General features: G+C 32.0%; 1 protein-coding gene across 1 annotated transcript in view; it reads right to left on the bottom strand.

Annotated features, from left to right (window-relative positions):
- LOC129220096 (synaptotagmin-15-like) overlaps window positions 1-13,608 on the bottom strand; it is a 55,475-nt gene extending 41,867 nt beyond the window's left edge. The window contains exon 1 of the mRNA XM_054854437.1: window positions 13,496-13,608. The gene's annotated coding sequence lies outside the window, so the exon portion shown is untranslated. The remainder of the gene's footprint in view (window positions 1-13,495) is intronic.
- Between the last annotated feature and the right edge of the window lie 12,734 nt (window positions 13,609-26,342).

Raw genomic sequence — 26,342 nt, 5'->3', positions numbered from 1 at the left:
AAAAAAAAACCGTCTTGCTTGCATTACACTGAATTAATACCAATTTCAAAATATTACTATCTGCGTGCCCGGCGTTGCACGGGCTACTTAAAAAATGAAAGAGATGTCCAATTGATGTTTTTGTATTACTCTGACATCAGTTTCTAAAGTGCTAAGGAGTAAATAAATACGCGTTATGCAAGGTTTTCAAAACACCAGTAGAGCATATGTTTGGCAAAAATCTCTTTAACGTTAATCATAGAATTAGCACAAAAGATGAAAATATATGCATTATCAACTATAATTTGTGCTCACGTTAAAATGAATTACACCTGATAGACTATATCTGAAATATTTATGTACAGTTACACTCAGCTTTTTACATAAAATGACACACACTTTTTGGTTGATTACATGAAACTAAGGCACCAAGCCTAAATAAATACCAATAAGCATTAATTTAATACCAAGTCATCAGATTCCAATTTAACTTCAGTTAAAATCCTTAAAAGCAATATTTTTTGTTCAACTCTGTTTCACTTAAAGAAATCCAAACAATCTTAATTTAACGTGTTCTTTTAACGATACAAACTGTGTTTCAAAAATAGAAACAGGAAGGAAAAAGAGAGTTATTACAAGTCGAAAACTCACCCATGTGACGGTAAAAAGTCCAACAAAATAAACATAATTAGTCGCACATCCTAAATGTACCAAAATATGAGGCCGGTGAATGATAAACTTACACTACAATCAATAAATATTGCTAAAGAAACATTTTTCATATTCTGAAAAGAGTTAAGTCGCAACTCCAGCGCTCGAATACGCTACCTTGCGGTGATTTATAAAACTGCAGGGAAAACTAATACATTGTCACGTTGCGTTCCACGTATGTCTGCTGACGTAAACACAGGCAGTTTGTTCTGAGTATTTATTAACGCAATCGATGTTTCTTAGTTTGCTTTCAGCTACGGAAATTAATACGTCCCTTAGTAGAATTCTCGAGCTTCTCAAAATAATGTTAGTTTTCATTATTTCCTTCTAAAATATGAGTTGATTGAGAAATGGTGAAAGCGAAAATTCTGGATTAACAAACTTGGATAACGTTATACAAGGTAAAAATTTTTATTGTTTTGTATGAATTTGTAAGAATATGGGATTTTTTTTAAATCTTAAATTAATTAAACTAACCATATTTTACAGCAGCATTTAGTTGGAATGGCCAGTATGCAAAATATTTTCTTGAATATATAATCGTAGAACAAAATGAAAAATGTTTAACAGAGATAGAATTTACTTTATTCCTTTTATTCTCAGCTGAAAGGTTTCGCCAAATTTGCTTAGAATTATAGTTTCAATATTGCGCGAGCAAAGTAGCCTTGGCGAGATTTCGCGTTTTTAATTAAACCATTTTTAATTTTTATCATGAGTGGAATAAATTGGTAGTCAGATTACAGAATTCGATAAGTAAAAAGAAATAATGGTCAATCAAACTGAAAAGAAAACTACCACCATATATCCGTGAGAATTTTGTTGATGATTTGCATAACATGACATAATTAAATCGTAACTCAGAAATTAGAAAAATCGAAACAGAAAAATTTTAAATTAACCGATTCGGGAATTCGAGAGAAATAACTCTTCTACAAATGCAAAAAAATAAGCGCTAGCCAAGCAAGGCAAAAAAGTATCATCTTCTTTCGATAATAATTTGTAATGTCATATTGAATTTTCTAGCATTAATTGTTATTCTTGTCAGGCCACAATTATTATTTAGTTTTATCAAGAATTGATAAATATCGAATTCAACATCGTGGAAATAGCTGCTTAGAACTACTAACTACGTAGTTTGCATTAATCTTTGACGTTTAGTAATGCTTCTTGAATACTCATTTCTTTCTACGTGGGCCAGAATATCCACAAGACTTTGAAGATTAATTTAAAAAGAATAAAGCGAAAAAATCATACATACGAACAAAAATCACAACACTTTTAGCATTTTCTTCGTTACCACATGTGTTTGTTTTAGTTTTTTCGTCCGCCATTAGACAGTGACTGCAGTGCCCCCTATAGTTCGTTGGAGTTGCGAAGAACTTTGAATGTAAAAAAAAAAAAAGACAGACGATAAAATAAAGGCTATGTCCGAATAGAGCAACCAATTTTAAACTAATTTAAAATGAAGCTCTAGATGGAAAAGTTGTTTTAGGATTTGGACAGCAGCCAAAAAAAATCTTTTTTGAAACAATTTTTAGAATTTTATTTGCTCACCCATATGCAAAATGGCAACAGGAAATAAATAAAAATTCCTGAATAACGTTATGTTAATTAACGCTTAAATTAATATCTCCGCTAATTAAAGTCGTACAATTAGATTGGTCCTGTTGTTTTCTTCGGAAAATTTCGAATTGATCGGTATCTCGTTCGACTCTCGATTCGCAGGGGTTCTCGAGAAGATCGATCTTCAGACAGACAGACAGACGGACGCGAACAGATTTTGATATTATAGTGGATAAGTTTGTAAAATACAAATCTTCACTTTCTAAGTATGTTTCAAACAGTATGTATTAAACTTGTTTCTCGTAATATGTTCAGAATATCTAATTATTTTCCATCCGGAAATATTGACTTCCTAAGAAGTTAAATACGCATCTGAAAGTTCAATTCCACCTGCAATTACGGATAGTGCGCTTTTATTATTCTGCGTAAAGATTTTCTGTTGAGACCAGAAAGATGTCCCCGTTGGGAATGCCGTCAAGTAATATCAATGGCAGTCGGCATAATGGACGTAACGTAATAGTTCCAATCCAGAGGCTTTCTTCTCTTAAAAAAAGTTCTTTCAAAGAATCCTCGGTTTTAAGCAGAGGCGGCGAGTGGGACAGAAAAATGGGAGAGAGAACAAAAAAGAAAAAAAAAATAGGCCAAAGAATTTTTAGCGGCAGCAAAAAAATTTTAAAAAATAAAAAAGTAAAAAACACTTAATTTTGCTAAGGCTGGTGTTGAGAGCATATGAGGGGTAATTGATTCAAATCAAACAGTTTAATTCTCGTTTTTCTTAAAATATTTTGATGAATTATGTACACAAGTATTTGCCCCGAAGAAACACTTAGACATGAATTATACTTACATTATTTACCCCTAAGTATTTTGAGATAATACAAATACGTGGTAACAATTTCATTAAGCAAATATGGATTGCTTAAGTAAAGAAATTAATTTACTAATATCTGAACTATGAATGCATATACTATACTGCTTGCGCTACATAATGTTTCATAAACAGTTATGGATCATTCTTCAAAAAGGTAACTTTTCTGTCACACGCATTTCACAGTAAAATTTTTAAGGAACAATTCATTTAACAATGATTTTTAATTTCATCAAAAATATAGATATTTAAACCTGCCAACAATTTTTTTTTTGATAATAAATTTTATTTTAGTATATTTTTGGTTCACAACATGTGAATTCTCACCTCCGTGGCATGTCACACATGTGTGGCTGTTTGTGTTGTTTAATAAAAAGTATATACTTATTTATTTATTATTCCTTTCACAAGTGTCTCAAATACTAATTGTTTCAGTATACTTATTTTTTTAATATTATGTTCTAGTTCGTTTTAGAAGGACAAGGATTCATGTCACACAATAAATTCTCACCTCCGTTACCTAAACACACAAATTGCCATTCCTCATTAACACGTGACAATAATACATCAAATTTCATTTTCCATGATGCAAAGGGAGCCCCCTTGTTTATTTTCAGCCGTAGTTGAAGTTGTGAGATTTTTGTCGAAAAACGAGAAGATAGATTTTTCTTTAAAAACTTAGTGTGGTTACTCTGACTTCTCACCTCCATGAACTTTAATTTCAGGAATGTTAATTGTTGTAAAAAAAAAGAAGTGAGCATGTTTTTTTTATGCTTAGCATGTGCAGATTGTAGCAACGAAGAAAAAAACATTTCCATGAAATGTGTATATATTAAGCCTATATTAATGTAGCGATCCTCACCTCCGTGAATCTCACCTCCGTGACGTAACGCCGAAACACGTGTCTGCGGTAATTGGCAAATTTTTGCTTTTTTAACGTTGTTTTTCTTACTTTACTTGTTAATGTCATTATTTCTGAGGTGAAAATAACTCATAGAGGAGAAATACATCAATGATAGGCATTCTACCAAAATTATAAATGCCCAGTATATCCTCAAATTTACTAAATACTATTTTTTAACGTACATTTGAGACTACTAACCAAGCCGTACTTTAATTAAGAGAGCTTGATATTATTTTCCCACTAATCATTAAAATAGCTGATTGTTTGCAAAACTAGCAAAATTACTTTTTTGATATTAAATTGGCCTCGATTTTTAAATATTAAAAGTTTTTTCTTTTTTTTTATTTCCGTGAACAAGGCATTTTTTATTGTTTTTATTTATGAGTAAAATATTTGGAACTTAGCTGGGCCATTGTTTATGGTTACTTCTAGTAGGTCATGTAAGAATGAAAAAAAAAAAAAAAAAAAAGGTTCCGAAATTCAAAAATATTTGCGTTCAAAAATTACGTTTTCTGGACCCTTATACAAAGTAAAACAAATAATTATAATGTGAAAATTTTGACGTGTCTGCTTTTTTTTAATAATTTCTAGTTATAGTTCCTAAACTGGAAAATAAAAAATAATAAACCATAAAAGAGGGGGGTGCCCCCTTTGTCCCCCCCCCCGAATTGCCGCCACTGGTTTTGAGTCATATTGCCAAAGTGTATTTCATGCTAATGCTAGGATTTTTATGACCAAAAAAGTCTCCACAGAAGTTTAATTCTGCCTGTGCTAGTGCTTCTGTTACTTCGTGGAAGGAAGTCAATGCAGTTTTAGGCAAATCCAATTTTTCAAAGTTGAAACTGCGAACTTAAAAAAAAAAATACATCTGGGCCGTCGGGATCAGGGGCGTGCACGGGGGGGGGGAGGTTGCTCCAGGCCCAAGATTTTTAAAATGAGGGTTGAAATGTGTGTAGACGTAGGGGTTAACAATATGGATGGGGCCCGAAAAAGGGCACTAAAATTAACGAATCTTATCAATTACGTTAAAACTTTTATTCAATTCAAATTAATCAAGTACAAACGAGCAAAACAACATAACGATAAACTTAGATGCGGATAAGCTTTGATTTAAATGCACTTTTGATGTTTTTGTTGTTTAACTAAAAAGCGATTGCCACTATTAAACTAACAATGTAGAACCGAACCATTTAAATCAGGGTTCGTTAATTTAAATCAGCTTGATTTATATCATCATTTAATTAATGATTTAAACCACGTGTTTAAAAAAAACATTGATTTAAATTAAGATATATTTTAAAATATATTTTGAAATTTAATAATGAGTTATTTTTTATAAAATATGTTGCATTCACAACTTCAGTTTCAATCAGCAGACTTACATAGATCCCTCTCTGTCTCTTATGTGTGAAACATAACGTTTTTCTTTTCTTTTCTTTTCTTTTTTTTTTTTTTTTTTTTTTTTTTGAAGAATCTTGAAATGTAACTTATTCTTCAGAAATGAAATTAAAAAACTTTATAAAAATTGTATTTCTTTGTATACTAATATCACTATATACAGTGTCCAATGTGTAATATTTCTTGCTAAAAAATAAGTGATGATGACAAAATTATGATCTTTCAAATTTAAAACTGTATTCAAAAGTAAATTACTACGCACCAGAGATCATAAAATATTTCTGAACCTTATTTTTTTTTATGAAATACTGAATGAAGAGAAATATTATCATTTCAAAATTTAACAACATTGATAATTTAATTTTTGTTGCTTTTTCATTATCTTCTTTTTTTGCATCTTAAGTTTAAATAATTATCAGATCTTTTAATACCCTCCATTCCCTCTCTGTTCATACTGCACAAGCGTAGATAGCTTTAAAAAAAAACATCGCATATATATATATATATATATATATATATATATATATAAAACTCAGATTACATATCCTGAGTTTTTAAACTTTTCACTCCTATTCCATTAATACCTAAACTTACTTTTTGTTTAAAATATTTATTCCCTGGAGATTTTCAAAGATAATAGATAAAAGCAAACTCAGCTTTTAGATAAATGAATAAAACATATAACTTTACTAAATAGTAAAGTTACAAATATCATGAGGTATAAAAATGTACTCAGGGTGAGACAAATAAATGCTCATATAAGAAGGTGCAATTATTTGATTTCTTTCAGCTTTCAATAAAAAAAATTACTTCTAAATGTAAGAGTTTTTTTTCGGAGAGTACTATTAGTATTGAGGTCTTAAATGTTAACTCCGATTTGAGAAACATGCATTTGTATTAAAATTGACAATATTTCTAGAACAATTATTTAAAAAGTTTTTCTCTGCCTTAAAAATAGCTTAAAATATGTTTTTTTTTTCGTGTTATTTAGGATATCATTCATTTTTTAGCTTAATATAATATAATTAATGTCTGAAATCATTGAAATCTATCAAAAGGATCAATCAAATTGAATTAAAATATTTAGCACTCGGCATTTATTTGAATTTTGACGTCTTGAATTTAAGTTATATTTTTGCAATCTTGAATGGCTATAGGACCCTACTCGTTGAGTTTCTTGTCTCTACAAATGGAATGGAATTGAATGGCAAAGAAATTTGCACCCGTTATATTACGATTGATGTATTTCTAGGATAGGTAATACCAGGCATATCCAAAAAAATAATGATTAGGATGCGGTAATAACGGTGCAGGTTTTACTGCCAATATTCACCAGTACACTCATTTTATTGAATTTTTATTTCTTATCAACTTCAAACGATGATAATTAGTAATCTGGAAATTTTGCATTTAAATGAATTTTTGCTGTTTAAGTTCATCTGTATAAGTATTTATTTTACTGAAAAAACGACTTTTTACACACACACACACACACAAAAAAAAAAAAAACACTTTTGTTTTAATGGTAAGTCTACTTGAGCTATGTCATGAAAAATATTAATAAAATCACCCCACAGACGATTTGTAGCTATGACGATGAGAATTTCGCTCTCTAAATAAATATTAAAAACATCCGTCGTCATGTTAAACTGAAATATCAGAACAACATCAACTTTGGTCAATACAAACTATTTGTGATTGCTCAAAAATCTTGAACTATAAAAATTTTTCTCCGGTATGTTAAAAATCTGTTTTGAAAAATGACATGCAGTGTTTCAAAACCACCACTGAGAAACATCTTCGACACAATTTTTGACAAATATATATATATTTTTCCTTATCAGATTTTCATGGTAAGAAACGATGCAGATAAAATGTGAATAATAAACATGTCCAGAGAAGTTCATATAAGCTTCAGGAAATGTCATTATCTTTAACAATTAGAAACCTTTGACATTTGAATATTTAGGAAGAACGTGACACCGATTTTTCAATTACTACGTGAATGCTGTTTTCAGAAGTAGTTCTTCATAATTAGTACTGTCATAATTTGTTGTTCTAATTACTCTGTATCGAGTTAAGAGAAAATAAGTTTTCAGAAATTGGCAACGAAAAAGTGATTCTTAATTTCTGCCATTTTTGCTGTGTAAATCTAATACTCAATACGCTTTTAGAGAAAGAAAAATCTTCTGCCACATGTATATGACGATAAAAGATAGATGCAAATAAATTTTAACTGATTTTGAGTGTAATTGGATTTTTATAGAAAAGTTTGAAATAAATCGACTTATTTGTCAGCTGCTCGAATAAACATCTTTTTTTTTTTTTTTTTTACAAAATACGAACGTAAATGTAAGCAAAGAATCTAAAAGGAATGAATAAAATAAAAAGCTTAGACATCATAGCGAAATTTAATAATCTTAAACTATGTACTTTTAGCATACTTAACTTTTAAAACAATTACTTTTGAAATGCTTCTAACAATTTTAACATGTTTAACAATTTTAATGCTTTTAACAATTTTTCTTTTTAAAGTTCATTTTATGATTGTCAACAAATGAAACATTAGAACTCTCACAAAACTGTCAGTTGAAAACAAATATTAAAATTTCAGAGATATTCATTTTGCTGATTAGTTCTTAAGTTAAATTTGGATTTATCAGCCTCTTGTGCTATTCGATTATCGTTACGTTAGTTGTTCAGCAGATCCTTATACAGTGAAACCTGTGTAAGTTGACCACTTGCGGTGCACTATTTTAGTAGTCAACTTAAACAGATGGTCAACTTACAGAAGTTGATTTATATGATAAGGGTTCATACCGTGCCTGAAAAATGCGGTCAACTTAGACAGATGGTCAACTTCACAGGTTTTACTGAAATGTATGTGAAATCTGTTAAATGGAAAATCGTTAGAACAATAGATTTGTGTGCAAAAAGCAAAAAGAGAAAAGTGCCATAAAGTTTGTAATTTAGAAAAGTAGGATGCCAAATAAATTAACAAAAATAATGAATGAAATTGGCAAAAGCTCAGCATAGTTGGAAAGATGAATTTTATTTAAAATACTAGTAGTACCCGCACGACTTTGCCCGTAGTAGAAAACCAAAAGGTCTTTTGGTTCGCCTGAATATTTACAAACAAATAACGTATGGTGAATTTCTCACCAATTAGCTTGCCCATGTTACGGTTCTACGTTATGATAACTTCGTAATTTACTCGTCCATTTTATGATAATTTTGCTCGGGAAAATGTTCTTAAAATTGGAATTGAAAAATAACAAAATCGAATTTTCGAAACATCGCTTCGAAGTGCACACCCCTTGCTACAAACTAACTTTGTGCCAAATTTCGTGAAAATCGGCTGGCCGGTCTAAGCGCTATGCGCGTCACAGAGATCCAGACATCCAGACAAAGAGACTTTCAGCTTTATTATTAATAAAGATAAAGATAATGACATTTTTAAAAATATATACTTCTCCAATGTTAAAAAAAGCATTTAATCAAGGGCACAAAAGATTAACGGATAATAAATAGAAAAGGTTGAGGATGCATAAATACATACATTAATCTTTTGTTATTTAAAAGTGAATTTCAGATAACTAATTAGCTCAAAACTAAAGATTCGAACAAAATATTCATTTTTATCATAAATAGCTTTATTCGGCTCAAGTCGGGAAAGATAATCTGCAGCTCTGTATTCTCTAGAGGACATTATAAGTATGCATTTTGAAGTATATTTAAGATGCTTTTTTATTTATTGCAGAAACTTTTTCTCTGATAAATGTTGTCTGCGTGATTATGATTTTTTATTACTTATTTGTGAAAACGTGCATGGTATTGTTGAATGTAAAACCTGAAAATCTCTTAAGATTTTTGGAAATATACGCAAATTTCCAGTGCACCAGGTAAAAAGCTTCGAACACTGGAATTCAGAAAAGTCAACCAGGTGCCATAATGTGCATTGAAACGTGTTACAAATGAGCTCCGTAAAAACGGAAGTTCATTGAATTGGGCTCTGGATGTGTCGCATTCAATACATTCGTTAAATTTAAACTAGGGAACACATTTGAGAACGGACTGGGAGTAATTTTCAGAACAAATGAGGCAGCAAGAAGCAAAGGGATGCAAGTTGACCATTTTAAGTTTCGAGTGAAACGCGTTTAAAGATCAGATCCTACGTAGACTTTCATTGATTCTTTTTTTCTAAATCATGCTGTACAGCAGCACCTACCAAGGCTATTAGTACAATCTCTTGCCCCAAGACAGAGGACAGGTTCACCTACCATTTGTACTGGTTATCTCCAAATTTTCAGTTTTACCACTTGCATCTCTTTGCTTCTCACTACTTCAAATAGGTAACTCATTTGGACAGACTTGTAAAATCTTCTCTTTTTTCGCACAAATATAATTTAAACAGCCCTCGTTAACTACCAGTCAGTAGAATCTCTTAATTACGATTTTTGTTGCAACGAATCTCTGTCGGTTGATGTCTCAAATGCCTCGTCGAAGACCGTCCATTGCCCATCGTCAGTTTATAGCTGCTTTGCAAGACAGTGATGAACTTAACGAAAAATACTAGTATAACAAAGGGTGTCCCAAAATTAACGCAAGATTTGAATTTGCCACCATTGTTTCCATAAATTGTTGGCAGACATGAAAAAAGAACAATTTGACAGTTGAGAGTTTAGGGTTAGTAAAAATGGGGTGTTATTGTACCATACAGCTAGAGAGAGTGAAGCATTTCAATTACTGCATGAGGCATTTCCTGTGGTCGCGTACTCTCTCATTTCGGTCATCAGAATTGGCACCCTAGATCGTGTGATTTAACATTTTTTAATTTCTTCTTATGGGGTTATTTGAATTCAAAGGTCTATGTCAACAAGCCCACAACCACCCGTGCATTACCGTGTTGCAATACCGAGCGCCAATAACAGTAACTGCTTGACCAGCCTCAACTTTCATTATTTTTGAAACAATTGTTCAATAATGAAAGCGCGTTATTGTATCGTATAACGCTCCATTTTTGATTACCCTAAACTCTCAGCTGTCAAATTGTTCTTTTTTCAGGGTTGCCAACCATTTATTGCAAAAATGGCGGCAAATTCAAATCTTGCGTTAATTTTGGGACACCCTTTAGAAGAAGTGTCTCAAAAGGAGTGCTAAAAAGTGTTTTAAAAGACGGGACTAATGTCGTTGTTAAAAGAATTAGTATTGCGTTCTTAAAAGTGTTTAAAAAGTGCTTTGAAGAGTGTCCTCAGACGTATTTTGAGAATCGTTCCAAAGATTGTGCTCCTAAGTGTTCTAAAAAAAGTGGAGAAGTGTTTCTGTTTAAAAATGTCTGAAAATTTGCAGTGTGCAGTTCGTATGAACTAAACGAAACAAGAATTTTATCTCGGCAGATAAACTCAGTCTGGGAATGCCCGGATGGGGGCATGGCGCAACCTGCGCCATTGAAATTTTTAGGAAGGTGTTTTGACAGGTATTTTTTATTTCTTTTTGCAGGCGGTGAATTCTGGAGAGGTGCGCATTTGCTCTTGGGAAGGGACAGGCACCCCTGTGGTTAAGACCAAAAGCGTTATTTATTAAAATTCCAAAGTCCCATCGAAGCATTGAAAGGGAGTCATTTTGATAATTTAGAAAGAATGCATGTTTTTCTGTAAAACGTGTATGTCCCTGTTTTTATCCGTACTCGATATCCCTATTTTACAGCCTAACAAAGCTTTATCTATAATTTTAACACCTTTTGTTTTACACATTGATTTTATTTTCAGTACTGATTTTTTAAACATTTTCGCAACCATAAAGGGGATATAGCGATCTTTAAATTCCTTCACTGGCGTATATGATCAGTGTTAACTTTTTCTAATGATTTTCAATCGATTAATATTGCACATGTATTTTTAAATTCGTGTACATGATTGCACGTTACACTTTTTAAATTCGCGAGTTCTTCCCGTGGTAACATGTTTTAGTTTCTACAGATTTTTGGTGATGATTCAAAAATTCGAATTGCTTATAACTTAAATGCTTATTATAAATTATATATATATATATATATATATATATATATATATATATATATATATATATATATTAGTCGCTTAAATGTGAATAATTACGTATTAACGGTTTTTTACGCAAGTTGTTTATGAAGGCTTTAAAAATATTTTTTTGTTTTTGAAACAAGAAGAATATTTGGTATCCCTACTTAAAATCAATAAAAGAAAAAAAATGCGAAAGAGATCATTTAAAAATGCAACAACAATTTAAAATATCAATTATATAACATCAGCAATATATCTTTCATATAAAACTGTGTTATAAATTTGAATTATTATAATTTTTTTTTAATGAACGAACCATTTCTATCGTTTGACATTTCAAGTAAAAATATTATGAATCAAAGAACGTTTCAGAAAAGAGAACAAGTAATAATCTAAATTCAATTATCATTTGCTTTCATATTTAGGTTTTTACTTAATATATTATTCTTCATTTTTAAGAATAATTTGAAAATTTAAAAAAAAAGTACTTATTAAAAATTATTTACATGGTCTGAAAATAAAGTATTCCTTACTGAAAGTAAGCGTGTAACAAGATTTTAAAATATGTAAAAAAAATACGAATAATAAAAATGCGAATAAATAATAGGATAATACGAGTCAATAAAAATACGAATAAATAATTGGAGAATTTAGAGATTTTTAAACCACATAAATAGCGAAAAAATATATATATATAAATCCATAACTGAATAGATATAAATATTCAGTCAAAGTGAAGCGCTGGGAGCACGGCGAAGCAGATGAGGCTAAACCATTGTTAGAACATATGGCGTTGAAGCGAGATAACTTTTCCTTCTTTGACGGAAAAACTAATCTTTCGATTACAGACAGCCAGATGGACGAGGTGGGGTCGGGGGAGGGTGCTGCTTTTTATTTTAAAATTTTATAACATATATTTGGCATACCTATACATGTTAAGACTTAAAAAATCGTGTATTGAAATGTAACAAATAGTTTTCCTTGAAACAGGCCATTAAGAATTTTGTACGGAATTTTTTCTTTTTTCATTTAAAAAATAATTTCCCTTAAAATACCATTTTATTGTGGAATTGATCAAAATAATTTTAAAAATTTCATCCGTCGTTTGGTTGGCATCCCGCTTCCCAGTTTCGCTGATACGAAATTCCCCCCCCCCCCCCCCGTTTTTCAGTTTCAATCATACCTTTTGATATATTTAAAGGGGGTGATAAGGGAAAAGTTTAAATGTTGGTCAGACTGAGGGTAAACCGTTTAGTTTGTTAGTTTGTTACAACTAAATGGAACACCAGACAAGCAATGTTCCCACAATTAAATGGGATACCAGACAAACAATGTTCCCTTTCATAATTAATTAATGTACACCTTTATGACGAAAATATGACAAAAATTATCGTATAAAAAAAGGAATTATGTTTTGATGCATCGTTTTTTGATTGTTTTTGAAACACGCTCTTTGAGAAAGGAAATATGTTTTAAATAATCTTATACAAGTACGTATGTCTTATTTTTTGAAAGACATTTTTTTTTATATTAAATATATGTGCACATGTCCCTAAGAAAAGCAGAAATATTTCTGACTCTTTGACTCTCTCACTCTATATTTATATATATATTTATTTACATACACATAATGTATCCGAAATTTCAACCTGGAAATACTATTACAAAAAATCAATAATTCTACCAATTTTAAAGACAAATAAGGTCATAACATATTATCATAGCTACATTATAGTTGCATTGCTATCCAAAACCTTGTAAATGATAGATAAACTGCCAAAAAATAACTACAGAACTCAACAAAATATAATTATCCCCAAGTAAAAGGAAATATGTAGCCTTTAGGTTTTGCCCTCATTCACTTCCACTCAATTCCACTTGAACTGATTATCAAAAATTATCCAAAAAATAAATTATTTAACTGATGATAACCAATTAGCGGCAAAAATCGAGACCATATGATTAAAACAGCTGTTATCCAAAATAACCATAAAATCGAGTGAGAAGATAAAATTATCCGATAAAACGTACTTCGCTTGAACCTTGTGTGTCAAATGTTCCTTCTTCCGAACAGGAAATAGTTCTTCCCGACACGTGATTTAAAATGATCTTTAATTTCCAAAAAGTCCCATCAGAGTCACTGCTGCCGTATGCTACAAGATGACTTCGGAATTAGATTGAAGGGCACGCGCAGCACGCCATCTCCCGGTGACAACAAAACACCTGCTGCTTGTTTTCGTTCAGGGGTTGCAGTATTTGGCGTGATTATTGCTGCAGTGAATGTCTCGAAGGATAGCGACATGAAATGGTGATATGCAGTACTTTTTATTGGGGAAGGGGGGGGGGACACTTTTCATATTTGAATTTTTAACGTCAATTTTTTGAATTAATTTTAAAATCTAAAAGTCACATTAAAATACCTCAGCATACTTATATGCAATATATGTTTTCAAATTCAAAAGTTTAAAAATGAAATATTGCCAGCCATTTAAAGTAAAAGTTCCGAGCTGTCCTAAGGTACAACATCTTATTGTACCTAGGGACACATCCTGTTGTACTATGGGAAAGTCTTCATGATTCAGGAAACAGCCGTATACTTGAACCAATTTTACACCAGAAACCGAAATTTTTTTTTTCATGATAATGAATAATATTATGAATAATTAGTTATTAATTATGAATTATGAATTATTATCAAACATTAAATGTGTTTTAAAGACTACATAAGATTAGAACACTGTTCCATATTCCTAAACATATCTTAATTATTAAGAACCATGCATATGTTGTACCTTGCAACGGGTCCTAAGGTACAAAATGTTTGGCTGTCCCAAGGTACAATCACCGCGTGGTTTAAGAAAAACCAAAATAATGGTCAATCTAGATGCACTATCATTATTTTCTCATAAGCAAAATATTTATAGTACTTCTCTTTTATATCAAAATAAAATTCAGTTGTTTAAATTTACAAAGACAAAGACAGAAAATGAAAGAAAAATGAAGAAAATATTTACTTTGGAGTCATAAAATTTTCTTTCTTTCACAAAATCGTCAATATTACTCATTTGATGCTGATTTGTACTATGGCATTATTTAGTGATGAAAGTTACTATTAGATATTACAATAACATGGTTACAAAAAATAGATTCTTAGGAATTAGCAGTGTCTCAAGGTTCAAACGTCTCAAGGCACAACACTTTCCCCCATATTTAGGGCTTGATTCAATGCAAACAAAAAATAATAATAACAATAATTAAGAATAAATAAATAAAAAACAGGGAAAAACTCGTAAATCATTCCGAACTTCCACTGGTCAGAATGGCAGCGAAATGAAATACATGTACACAAATTTGAGACCAAGCAGACAAAAAAAAAAAAAAAAAATCATGTATGGTTGAGGACAAAATCAGTTACTTTTTCAAAATTATAAAAATTTGACTATTTAGTCCATTGTGAAAATAAGTACAGTATTTTACTGTGGTGTATGTCTATTTCCATATTTTTTTCTACTGTATTTACTGAGTATATTCTATGATTATTATTAATTAAAGAATAAATATTTAAAAGTAAAAGCTTTTCTCTTTTCCGCAACACTTATAATCCTAGCTATATAAAAGAATTAATAAATGCTTGAGCTAAAAATTTTTTGAAATAAATTTAGCGAACAACAAAATAATATAGCAATTAAATGTTTATACTATGGACGCGAAAGAATTTTCTTAAAATGTAAGTAATTTAGAACTCAAATTTCTAAATCTTTGTTTTGACTCCGCTTTATCTACATTACCTTCTGAAAAAGCCCATAGTAGGGTAAAGATTTTCAAAATGCCTATTATTCCCTAGTCAAGGGGATACGTTTTAAGTTTTGTGTTTTCTGGAGGAAGTATCACCTTTACACTCTATAAACTATGAAACCCTACATTTTCTGCATTCAATTTTTGTCCATAAAAATATATAAAAGAAAAAACACCCTATTTTTCTGTGCTTCTTATTTTTTTCGACTTCAAGCAAGTTTTCTCTTGGCAGAATTATTTACAAATGCTCACCAGTATTATTGATTATCCGGGGAAATTTGTTAGTCGTTACACATATTAAACATTTAGGCTGTTGGAAAATATTTGGTTTTGGAAGATTTTATTCTTATAAGCGGGGTATTCGTTTAAACGTTACCCGATGAAGCGGGGATGACAGTATTTGTTTCTGCAAAGAAAACAATGCGAGTTTTTTTTATAAGAAGTATCTCAAAATAATACAGCAAAATAGGTAAAAATTTATATAGGCAAAGTTTTATATTTCTACTTACATGTACGGGTGACTTTCTCAACACGTTAATTTTCGCCAATCACAGGTGGGAAAAATTCATCTCGCAATTAATTTGATAATTGTCAGTTTCTATATAAAGACATGACATTTAACGACACAAATCAATTATCAGCAAAGAAATAATATTTAAAATAAAATTCTACAGACAGTTTTAAATTAAACTGCTTGGGAAAATTTTACTACTGTCGCCTAACTTAAATTCTTCAAAAACTCATTAAGTTTTTAACTTCTATTTAATTAATCAATAATGAAAATGCAAACAAAATAAGTAATTTGGAACATTATTAAGTAAAATTTTTAAGCCGTTTAAAAAGGAATCGTTAAAAATATCGTATAGGGTAACGCCTACTACCCCCCAGGGTACCCTCTACCCGTATAGGGTCGTAAAAATATCGTAATAGGATCGTTAGGAATCCGTTTAAAAAGTTAATCCAGAATTTTTAAGAAATATTTCTATTTTTATTTTTATTTTATTTTATTTATTTATTTTTCTTTCTTACGCTATCAACATTTATGTATCACTTATGATTTTATGTTTCCGTACGCAGCACCACGTTTTAAAAATAGACACATAGTATTTTTAAAATATTACTTGTTAATTTAAAATGAAATTTTAAATTACATTTAATGTTAGAAGAATTATGAACAGTGTTAAAAATGACATAAAACTGGAAACAAGGTTTAAACTTCCTCTTCTGTGTTTGAAGCCATCATATTCTTTCGCATAAAACACAGGACCGGATCTATATTTTTTGTCCCCCCTCCTGCAACAAAATCTGTACCCTCCACAGAGACCAGCAGTTTATATTTGCAACGTCAATAAGTCTTAGTGCTAGTTTTTTTTCTTTTCAATTTCATGGGCCGTTGGGCCCCTTAAGAACATGGGCCCTACAGGGTCTGCGGGTGCGCAGATCCGGGCCTGATGAAAAGCATAACCTTAAATATTTAGAGTATACCCTGTTTATTTCACCGAAATTGTCTATAACATAGAAACGAGAGTAGCTTGGCATAGGTACCTTATTACCATGATACTTAATGGGGGGGGGGGGATACGTTTAGGGAAAGCTGTAATTATCTTAGTAAAAACTTAACAATGTTCCCTTTTTGTTACCGCATTTCAAGTTTGACAAATAAATTAATAAGTAACATAACCAAATAAATCAAGCGCGTTAAACGCTTTCTAAATTCTTAACTAATTACTGCCACCTGACACAGCTCTAAATTGAGGACAAAAATTACAAAACAATAGCTCTGACCAAACAGATGAAAATAATTTCATTTATTTCATTCAACTATTCATATTTTATAAAAGTATGTTATTACACTTTCAATAAACCGAATCTTATTTCTACACTTTTATGTACTAAAGGAGCAGAAAGGACATTGAATAAGTCATCAAAGATTTTCTTAAAATAAAACAAGGTGTACAGACTATAAAAGATATGTTTACTACATTTAAATTTTACTTTTCTCCAAAGAAGAATTCTCTCTGTGCACTGGAAGTTATTTTACAGCCAACAAATGCCACTTATAAAACTTTATTATTGGTCTATCTACTTAGGCCAAAATTAACAAAGGCTGGGAACACATACAAAATAATGTGTGTGACAAAGTGCACAAATATTTTGGATAAATATATTTGACTCATTTATGTAGACAGTTATACTATATCATTATGAATATGAGGCAGTGAGAAGCAAAGGGATTTGAGTAAACATTTTCAAGTTTTGAGTAAAACACGTTTAAATATAACATCCTTGGTAGACTTTCATTAATAATTCTTTCTAAGTCATGCTGTGTACAGCAGCACTACCATGGCTTTTCGTATTACATCTTGTGCTAAGACAGAGGAGAGGTTCCCCTACTATTCTTGCTGTTTATGTTTAAATTTTTAATTTTGCGACTTACATCCCTTTGCTTCTTACTGCCTCATATGTATGCATTTTTGTATCACTGACATTGTATAGTAAATTTACTCAAGAGCTGGCACAAGTGTGTGTTAAGGACAGAGAACAGAAATGATATTTCACCTACATTTTATTTAAAAACAATAAATCGATAAAATTCAAACACAAAATTCTTTTAATACACATTTTTAAATTCCTTGCGACTACTTTAAGTAAGCAAGGAACATAATATTTAACAGAAATGTATAGCGATAGGACACAAAAGTTACAGAATTGAGAACGTAACCTATCTATGAGGCAGTGAGAAGCAAAGGGATGCAAGTGGACATTTTCCAAGTTTTCAGGAAAACACGTTTAAAGATAACATCCTAGGTAGGCTTCCATTGATTTTTTTTCTAACTCATGCTATACAGCAGCACCTACCTGGGCTACTAGTACAATCTCTTGTCCAGAGACAGAGGAGAGGTTCACCTACCATTTGTACTGGTTATCTCCAAATTTCTAAATTTTGCCACTTGCATCCCTTTGCTCCAGACTACCTCATATGTACTGTAAACAAACAACTTTTACGATTATTCTAGCCTGTTTTTTTCTCGATTGAAAACATTTACTGCAGGAGTTTCCAAACTTTTCCAACTCCCTGCAACCTTTAAAGATTTTTTTCACTGCACCCTATTTCATATCTATTATAAGTAGGTACTCCCATATTCATACCGTGGACATTTCACGACACCCTTCTCCTCTCCCTGCGGCACACCCCCAAAGTGCACCCCTGTTTTACTGTACATATTGTAAAATTTTGAAAATTTCCATCTTTATTTCTAAACAATATTCTTACACAACATTTGTCATTTTAAAACGAATGAACACGGCTTTGCCGATTGAGGTAGTGAGAAGCAAAGGTATGCAAGTGGAAAAATTAAAAATTTGGAAATAACCAGTACAAATGGTAGATGAACCACTGCTCTGTCTTGGAGCAAGAGGTTGTACTAGTAGCCCTGGTAGGTGCTGCTATACAGCATGATTAAAAAAAACAATGAAATCCTACCTAGGATCTGATTTTTAAACACGTTTTACTTGAAACTTAAAATAGTTTACTTGCATCCCTATGCTTCTCACTGCCTCAGTTGTCTCTAACAGTACAACTAAAAATCGCCAACTTTGACTTTGTCCCGCCAAAGCTCTCTCTTCCTTGCAACCATACGCGTGGGAGACATCTTAGGGAGAAAAGAGAGAAAAGCCGGCTTTGTTTTTTCTTTTCCTTACTTTTGGCAGCAAACTTCGTTCGGGATTTGAATCGTTGGAAAATGTCAGGTGGATGTGTTTGTTGCGTTTCCCCTCACCACCTCCCGATGTTTACTTTATTCTCTTCGATCAAAGCGAATCGGTTTATTTTATATTGCGTCTTTAAAAGATCTGAACTTCCACAGACTTGTCAATAGAAAAATATTTCAATTCGAAAAGTTAAACAATTTAAAAATAAAACTAGAAAAAAGGTTAACTAATGAAGGATTTACTTAAGGTGTTTTTAATAAGTAATACGTATACAAAATGTATTTATTTTGAGTAATTTCATTTAATTTTATTTATTTATTTATTTATATTTTTTGCTTCAAATTTTGTCTTAGTTATTGTTTTTTTTTTCATTGCGTTGTTTTTCTTTTTGTTTAAGATAGGCATTTCAATTGATTGTAATGTTGTCCTCCCCATCTTTTAATTGTAGAGTACTCATCAAGTTTTCAGTAACAGTCCTTTCTAAAGTTTTGAAAATATTAATGAATTAAAATCATTCAAATCTTGCATTGTTTTCTGACAGACTTTAAAAAAATAGTTTCAATTTAAACTAACCGAATACTGCCCGCCGTGACTCTGAAGTCACATCATATTTCATTATTATATTTCCCCATAGGAGAGTACTTTTTTGACCAGCATGACTTGAATGGTACAATATGGTTGCTTCACATTTGGAATATTGGTACAATCATAACTTAATATTTCAGTCACACCCTCGCAAACCTGGTTTGATAATGTAAAAAAAAAATAAGAGCAAAACCCTAACTTTATATGTGTTAAATAAATACATAATTCTTTCACAATATGTGCTGGGTTTTTTTCACGGCAGGAAATAATAATTTATGCAATTAATTTATGATTTACTATTTTTGATAGGGGAGAGTGCGGCACAGTGGGACGAAAATTTTAAAATTTAAAAAATTTGGAAACTTTAGTTCCATAATAAAAAATTTAACGTGGATTTGTAATACAGTAGACCCTTGTTTTACGCGGGGGTTACGTTCCCCGGAAATGCCACGTAGATCGAAAGCGCGTAAATTGAGACCTAATAGAAGTGTTAAAATAAGGGTTTGGTTCCATAGATAACAAAATACTTCATTCTACTGATGACTAATTGTATACAAAGTTTAATGTGTACTTATATCGACTTTTGTGAACAACATGCATAAAGAAAACATAAATTAATTTCGTGTTCTGTTCGTAAAGAGGAGCTGGCTATGATAGTCTTTTGGTAGTCATTAAGAATTTTTCTCTGTAATTCTTTGCAGATCATTAAGGCATCCATGATCACTTGCGTCATTTCCATGATAGAATCCTCCTTCACTAACAAATCAGAAAGATCATTTCTATTGTCTAGGAATGGCTCAAAATTTTCAATGGGAACGTTTTTGGTTGTGTGTCACCGACGTCGGTATCCTGGTTGATTTTAGCCTCCTTTGTTACTTCTATAAGTTCTTCTTCCATTGAGTTCTGAACTGTGTGAGTTTAATAACTTTACTTCTAAAAGGAGCTCTGGAACCAATCGCATAAAATGTCTCCAGTGGCCCAAGCTCGATTATTAGCACGCTAAAGTGCAGTTGATTACGCGTAATCTGCAATCTTTAGGAGTTTGGATTTTGAAAGAGGGAAAAAATTTCTCTGTTTTCATTTCCGTATCCACGCAAAACCGAAATTCATCCGCGTAAAATAAAGTAAAGGTGTCAAATCATAAACCGCGTGTAATCGAAACCGCGTTAAATAAACCCGCGTAAAACAAGGGTCTACTGTACATCTTAACCAATAAACATTTGATATTTAAAAATTCATTATACTATTTAAAGTTTCTGAAATAATTCAAAAAAAGGAAGCGTAAAATTTTGTCTCACGGTATCCCACGCATATGGAAGAGCAAAATAGCATATAAAGCACAGAGGGACAGCATATAGGGTGAGTGAAACATTTAAAATTTAATTTTTAAGCCACAAAAAAAAAAATGATTTTGCTTTGTACATTTTTTTTTCGTAGAAGCTGTTATCAACAATTTAATATTTTTATTTGGAATGGTTGCAATATCTGGTATAGAAGGTCAAATAAAAGCGGTCAAAATGGTTTTTTATTTTGCGTAAAAAAGTAATGTACAAGTCACCATCGTTTTAAACTATCATAAGAACTTTTCCAACATTTAAAAAAAAATCTGCTTGATGGCAAATTCTATCAGACCTTTAAGTGTCCCACGATCTTGCCTTTCAAATCGAGAAGGTAGATTTTCGCACATGTTAATATGATCTGATAAAATATCAGATTTTCCATTTCATTTTATTCTACCTCATCAGTTGTGTCACATAAGTGTACATTTTTTTTTTCTATATTTTTGACATCGTTTTCTTCTCTTGTCTTTGTGTGTTCTTATTCAAAAAATTTGTTTTCCAGGCGTAGGGGAAGGTTGCCGTCAATGAACCGGTTCCATGACTAGAAAATGAAGATATTTCCCGTACCAGAGTTTGTGCAGACGCGTAATCAGTTTTAGTACCTTCCTTTGTCTGAAAACAGTCTACTGCAAAGTCGTCAAGTAACTAAAATTATTTAATCATATTGTTAATCGGTCAGAAAAGATTACTACCATTATCTTACTAATTATTGAGATTTTCATTTAGTTATAACACGCTTTAAATATCATTGATCATCTAAACATGAACATTCACTTAAAAGAGTGCCTTTTCAAGCACAATCTCCATACTTCATGTTTCATCATGATTCGTCACAGCAGTAACATCTATAAGAATATTTAATATGACGCAGTTGCTATCATTGACCACTAGGTGTTTCCATGAATGGTCCACCTGACAAAGTGTTTCATTCATGGAAAATCTCAAATATTACTGTAGTTTCAGCTCAAACTTAAATATTTGGAGGAGTGGGGAAATTTTCAATTTCCGCCTCTTGGAAAATGAACTAAATCCCTAAATGGAACATCAAATTTTACCTAATGATCATAATTTTGGAGAATGGAATGCCAAATTTCGCCGAATGACGATAGTTTTGCCGAATGGAACTCCAAATTTTTCAGAATCGTCAGATAAAATTTGCCGAATAAGAATATTTTCGGAAGGTCAGTGACCTCCCCCGATCTCTAATCGGGGCGCCCCTGATTAAAACTCGCAATCATCTCAACAGCATTCCTAACATTGCTATTATTTTGCCGGCACAAAATATTAGATGAACCTTTAAAAGCTAAATATTGACTCGATAAATATCGAACAATGCATATAGTTTCCTGAATAATGCTGTGCTCGAGTGTTGTATTTCTTAAAAAAATCCTTACATAGTCCTTCACATTGAAAATAAATGTAGCTCCTTTGATGTTGCGTTGTGAAATCTCCGGTGGTTTGAAACATATTACTTTTCATTTACAATGTATCCTTACTGCAGTTCCTCTCGTCTCCAAATCAAAATATAAAATCCCGTCGGGAGAGTTTCACATACATATAAACAAGGTTTTTCCACATACTCTCTGGTCTGATTTGCATATTAGACTCACAGGGTAAGCTTTGAGGCGAAAAGAAATTTATGATACTCTGAAGAAACTATCCATTGCGTTGAGCTATGTTGATTTCGAGATAGAAATCTGTGCTAAAGAAAATGAAAAGTAATTCTTTTTTTCTGAGTAGCAATGATTGACAACTACTGGTTCGTCAAGAGAGAACTTTTGCTGAACAAAAATATAAACGTAAAACCAGGTACGGGAAAGGGGGGCATTTGTGAGTATATTGTTTTTTTTTTCAATTCTTCATTTTTTTTAAAAAAATATTATCAATTCTTAGAGTAATTACGTCTCCATGATAAAATAGTCTCTTTTTTGTGCCATTGAATTTTTTCAGACTTTTGAAAAAGTATTTGTTTACTTTACGTAATTTTTAAAAATTTCTTCAAATGCTTACATGTGCCTCTATAGAGGGTCATTTGAACAAGCCTGGGGCACGTATGAACACGATTTAAAAATGCAGGACAAGCATCATATTTCAACAAAAAATCAACATGGATCTTCTACGCGGTTCACATCTGACCATCGCACATAGGAGTATTTGCATCAAAAAACCGGACAAAATTATTTTATGAGATTTTTCGCCATATAATGCATTCAAACTTGCTACTCGATGAAAATAAGGTGTTTAATTGAAGAAAACAAGATATTTCTTAGAAAATTATTATGGTGTTGCTCTGCCATACACTTATTGCAATTAAAGGATTGCTTATATAGCATTTATTACTGCGTACGTGCGTCTTGCGATCATCATATTTACTGCTTCTAGGAAAAACGACTATGTTTTTTAGAGCTGCCTGGGTCTACTACCACTTCTCAAGTAGGGGTTAGAAATTCGTAAGGCCCTTTGTAGTATGCATCTGTTACAATCCACTCGTGAAAATTATCGAGAAAAATTTAATCGGTGATGCTGCGAGTTCTTATTGTGGGTTACAGCTCCTTTCTCTGAAAATTGAACAATTGTTTGGAATTTCTTGAGACGTAAACTTTAGTATTCAGCATGACAATTTTATTTAATCATACTCGTATGCGTCGACAAAATCTAACAGAGGAAGAAATATTATTTTGTGTTTCACCACCATTACTAATAATTATAACTAGTACTAAAAGAACAAGAGAGCTAGCTCTGTTTGAAATTAGCATCGTTTTCGGTAATGATTTAAATTTTTTTTTAATACTGTGTCTGTGGTATCCATCATAGCCCTATTTTTATATTAATACCATATTTTGCTTCATTTCCTCTAAAGACGTTTCTACATCCTGTACTATTTTATATTAATGCAGTCGCAACCGATCGTGTTCAAGCAGTAAATGAAGTTGAATTTCAAAGAAGGTATCTGTTACTCGTACTAAGTCCTCATCCGGGTAACATTCCTTCTAAACACTTTCTGCAATGAAACATCTAGGGGCAATTGCTTTTTTGTTATCATTTTAACTACTTCTCACTGCCGTCTAGGTAGGTCTCTGTCTACAAAGATTGCGAAAGCTTCTTGAGATGTCTCTTTCAGCAGTTAGATTTTTATAGATGAAATGATGTTTTTTTTTTCAAAATTTTGTTGATCCGGTTGGTAAAGAATATAGCTATTTTATTATTTTTGATTTATTACTGTTTTTTATAGTGCACTGGCTTATGCCAAACACTTGTCATCTCGTCAACAGGTACCTGGTTTCATAGTTCTTTAGTTTTACAATTTAGCTGTTGAAAGGACTTAGTTTTGACTAGGTTGAACTGGATTCGATAACTTAGCTGTTTTCCTGGTAAGACTCGTATTAAGAGATTGAAGAAACGAAAAAGTGGTCAGCTATAAACGCTAGCTACTGGAGTTCAGGGTTAATCCACTGGAGTTAGATTTAAAATTTAAACTATCAAAATGTCACAAAACAAGCAATTGCTTCGTTTAAATGTAAAAGCAATTTTCACTCACATACCTTGACGGCGGATTTTCTAATCTTTACATAAAATTCAATAGTTTCAGAAAAAGTTAAAAATGTACACCAACTCAGTTCTTCGATAAAATCTGTGTGGATGTGAATTTCTTTCAATGATTGTTACTTCTCTAATGCTCATTGATCGTTCATTGGCTTTTAAAACAACAGGAAGTTTGAAACTCCTTCTTGAAACATAGCGCTAGTAAAGCAACGCATATCCGGCCCAGATCGTAGAATGAGTTGATGACGTGTTAAAACATTACAAATGGAAAAGAATAGTGAAATGTAGTAAATTAGCATTTGTTTTGATCTTACTTAATGGCCTTCCGTTATACATGCAGCGTGTCCCCGCTTAACATGCAAGACCTTTGTTTTCGCTAAAGTTAGTCCTAGATACCTACTTCCAATTGCTAAAAAACTCAAAATGGGATGCGGAGTTAAAGTATTAAATGCTTAAAGCAAAAAAAAAAAAAAATGTGAACAAATAGCAAATTTAACTTTTTAAATGACCCCTAGGTCCCTATCGTTTTATTTGAGAAAAATTAAGCATGAAAAAGCAACTTGAATGCAAAAGTTAGTGCAATCGAGTCCACTTAATGGAATAGCCAATTTTCCCCGAAAAAGAATTCGAATAAGCGGGATATTCCATTAAACGGGATTAAAATATTCGACATCAACGGTTTGAAAATGTATTGCATTAAGCGGGATATTCTTTTAACCGATATTTCAATCTTGACTGCACGACAAATATTTACAGACATTTGAGACTGTTTCGTGACTTATAGCACTTTACACTACTGCTCGTTTACTTACTTTTTACTTCCTTTTGTTACTTCCTTTTACAAACGAGCTGATGTGTGCATCACATGACTTCCTTTTACTCCAATTTAAAGAGAATAGTGCCTCAGAGCGAGCAAAAAAACACTTTAAATACTTTCATTCCAAGTCTGTTGCGAACCGAAGCAAAGAAAACGTTTTACACAGATAAATTTTCCCAATATTGGCAGTTTTAATGTGATTCAATGGTTAACTCTCTAAACATGGCCAAACTGAAACCAGATTTAAAAAGAACCCCCCCCCCCCCGCCAAATTTGTCGTTAAGTTGGCGTCTAAAAGCTTGGCGATATATTGCCAAGTGTTTGCCAAATTATAGCACCGATTGAGTTTACATTGAAATTAACAATGATTTTACCCCAAACCAAAGGAAAAGGTGTACAGCTAGACCCCACGTGGAATCTATGTGCCAAATTTCAACTTTCTAGGACACACCGTTCTTGAGTTATGCGACATACATACGCACATACGCACATCCGCACGTACATGCATCCGTACATACGGACGTCACGAGAAAAGTCATTATAATTAACTCGGGGATCGTCAAAATGGATTCTTCAGGTGTCTATACGTTTTAGGCATGTACCCACATGTGGTCCGGTTAAAAAAAAAATCAATATTCATTCGGGGGTGAGCAAAATGGAAGTTAAGGCCGATTTTTGAGTGAAAATTTTTTCGCGAATACAATGCTACCTTTTTTGTAAAAGGAAGTAAAAAGGAAGAATTTTATTCGCGAAAAAAATTTCACTCAAAAGTCGACTTTGATTTCCATTTTACTCACCTCCGAATGAATATTGAGTTATTTTTTCGACTCGACAAGACGGGGATAAGTGCCTAAGAACGTATAGACAAGCGAAATATCCGTAATGACCATTCCCGAGTTAACTACAACGAATTTTCTCGTGACGTCTGTATGTACGTATATATGTATGTATGTGCGTATGTATGTCGCATAACTCAAAAACGGTATGCCCTAGAAAGTTGAAATTTGGTACGTAGACTCCTAGTGGGGTCTAGTTGTGCACCTCCCCTTTTGGTTGCATTTGGGTGTTTCTAAAGGGGTCTTTCGCC

Source organism: Uloborus diversus, chromosome 4 (genome assembly GCF_026930045.1).
Source record: "Uloborus diversus isolate 005 chromosome 4, Udiv.v.3.1, whole genome shotgun sequence".
NCBI lineage: Eukaryota > Metazoa > Arthropoda > Arachnida > Araneae > Uloboridae > Uloborus > Uloborus diversus.
Note: the sequence above shows the minus strand (reverse complement) of the source record. Positions and strands in the feature narration are given on the sequence as shown.